The sequence below is a fragment of the Gavialis gangeticus genome, unplaced genomic scaffold, assembly GCF_001723915.1.
Source record: "Gavialis gangeticus isolate Ggan-Ray unplaced genomic scaffold, GavGan_comp1, whole genome shotgun sequence".
NCBI lineage: Eukaryota > Metazoa > Chordata > Crocodylia > Gavialidae > Gavialis > Gavialis gangeticus.
The window spans coordinates 35,455,274-35,458,274 of NW_017729000.1; the positions used below are offsets into that span (position 1 = coordinate 35,455,274).

The 3,001-nt window shown below is 46.7% G+C and overlaps 1 protein-coding gene across 1 annotated transcript in view; it reads right to left on the reverse strand.

Moving 5' to 3' along the window:
* LOC109290122 (rho GTPase-activating protein 7-like) overlaps positions 1-3,001 on the reverse strand; it is a 153,588-nt gene that overhangs the window by 52,908 nt on the left and 97,679 nt on the right. The gene's annotated exons all lie outside the window — the stretch shown is intronic.

Sequence of the window (3,001 nt, forward strand, 5' to 3'; positions counted from 1 at the left end):
CCGCCAGCCCCGCCGCTGTGGCCGCACAGAGCTGCTTTGCCACCGGCCCCCGAGACACCCAGCTTCAAGCCTGCCAGGGCCGTTGCCAGTACTCCGGCAGCCTTCCACCGGCACTGAGCGGGCCACCCTACGTGGCCGACTCCCACTGGCTTGTACGTGGGGTTTTGCACAGAGAGAGAGAGAGAGAGAGAGGAAGCCCTGAAGTGAACGAGCGGGCCCGTCTGCTTGAAAAATATGGTCAGCGGTATTGCCTGGATGGCACAGAACTGCCAGAAGGTTGAGGGCGGGCAGGGCTGCTCTGCTCCCAAGTCAGGAGAAGCTTAAGTGGACGGAGGTGTTGCTGTTGTGTGAGAGCAGAAGCGAGCCCAAGGCAGTCATACCCGACAAGAGCTACGCAGTGCACCTCGCCTTGTGACGACAGGTTTTATAGCCACACTTGCTGCAGTGGCAGTACTCCGTCGGGCACTCTCTTGCTAGCGTGTTAAATGAGAGAGAAAACTTCCTGCTTCACACCCTTTCTGCCTATAGGCAGGCTCCTGGGATTATGCCTTGGAGATGGCATCTGCACTCCACTCTTTTTCTTTTGAAGTTTTCTATTTTTGCTACTTATGGTGCAGGGGGCAGGGGTTGTGTGTGTCTTTAGTTCATTGTTGTCCAATGCAAGTCGATGCTGTTCCTTTAACCAGACTTTGCTCCAGTCAGCCACATATTAATGGCTCACACTAGACGCATATCAGTCTGCTTTATGAGAATCATTAAGAAACCTGTATTATGCCCAAGTACTGTGAAGGACTGAAGCTATGCTGGCTTAATAGAAATCATGTGACTTCTGAATGAGGAAAGCACTAACCAAACACAGTTTGATTGAGGAAATGTTAATACACTGCCCTTGCTGTCTTTTGAGTCTGCAGTCAGATGGACTAGGGCCGGCATGTGGTACCACTGAGTAGTTACTCTCACTGGAAAACGTTAAGTTGCCGAGGAAATTGTACAACTTTGAAATGGCATTTGTAATTTCATTGGGAGTGCAACAGTTCTTAGTGAATCGTTAAAAACACAAATAATTTCAAAGTAAGGCTAATGTTACTATTTCAACCAAAATAAATACATAAATAAATAAATCAGGCAGAAAGTTGAAACCTAGCCAGTCTTTCACGCTATCTAGATCTTATCAATATCTGTTTAGACACAATAAAAGATGAAGAGCTTCTGAACTAGAACCAATGTACAAAAGCTACTTAAAATGGAGAAGCAATTTCCTTGTTCTTGTCATGCTATATTTTCATGACATGCTATACTTTTATACTTTCAGGCATACTTATGCCAGGTATTAATTGTTACAGTACTATATAGGTGTTTGGTAAATGACCAGCTGATTCCATCTGCACCCATTTAGAATTAATTAGTGCCACCAAATCCATAATTATTTTGGTGATTTAATTTAACATGCCAGTGACCTTACCTCTGTTTGGGTTACCTTGCTTTCTCATATCAATGCCCAGTCATGCTATTCTTTATGGGAAAAAGCCTTTACATTGCTAGCTTCTTGGAGCAAAGTCTATTGCACTAAAACTGCAGCTCTCAAACTCTTTAAAACAATGGATCAAGCCTCACCTTCTTATGGATAAATACATACCCTAATCAACACATGTTCACTTAAAAGGGAGAGCTCAATGGACCATGGTTTGGTGGAACCATTGCTTTCAGCTGTCAAATTTTATCAGACTTAGTTAAGACACATTTTTTGTTGTGAAAGGGTTTCTGGTCCCTTCCCTTTCCCCTAAGGTACAAGTAAGCTTACTACTGCTGCAGGAATTCAACGTTATAAGAGAGAGCCTATTTTACATGTCACTATCTTTGTTCCATCTGAGCTGCCCCAGGCAAGCTACGTGTTGACTTTCTCAAGGTTTCTTGCAACATTTCTGGAGCCTAGATTCTGGCATTACTATGCATTAGTCATTATGGACTAACTAGTCACAAGTTGCAAAACTACTGTTAAGAAAAGGATCTAAACATGGTAGCAGAAAAACCTAAAAACTTATCAGCATGTGATAGCCTGAAGTACTCACTAAAGCACAAGTCGGGAGTTGGGGGGAAAGGAATCGGGATTAGGTTCCAGTACCAATAGACACTGGTCTGTGTGATCTCTGGAGGCAAATTAGAGTAGACTGCAAAGGGAAGGATGACTGCAGTATAGATAAGCATGCCCAAGCTGGCTTTTTTTCCTAGCTAGGAGGGGTAACATTAGTGGCAAAGGCATGCCAGCATGGCTTTAGCACAGACAGTACAAGCACATCAAGGCTCCTAGGGACATACTCTGATCCCTGAAACGTGTGCTGGTGCATCTCCACAGCTACCCACGTAATCCATGAACCTAGGTTTAGCATATGGGCACTTAGAAAAGTTACAATGAGGCAAATTAAGGTCTCAACTTCATAGCATGTCAGCCATTCCACTGACCCTATAACTGCCATATAACTGCCCTATAAACCTGCTCTTAGGATCATATGCCATGCCATACTGGGTCTGACCAATGGCCAATTTAACCTGGTATCCAGTCTCCACCAGTAATGAGTAGGAGAGGCTTTAGGACAACAGTTCACAAACTTGGGGTCACGATCTCATTTGGGGTCACAACGATAAAAATGGGGTCTCATATTCATGGGGAGGGAGACCTAAGGGAGCATGTGCCCCCCAGATTTGTGTGCAGGGTGGGGACAGATACAGGCTGCCCTCTGTGAGCTCGGGGCTCCCTACCCTGCTGCCGTCCCCTGGGACCTCTGGGGCAGAGCAGGGAGGCTCAGTGTCTCTGCTGGGAGCTCCACACTGGCTGCACCGCCATGGCGAGGAGCCCTGTGCCTGCCTGGCAGCAGCAAGGGACACAACTCCTAGCTCCCTAGCCCTGGTCTTGTAGCCTTGACAGCTGGTGGCCCCAAATGGCAGGGCTGGGAGGGGCAGGAGGCTATGGGTAACAAGTGAGGGGCACCAGTGGGGGTGAGGG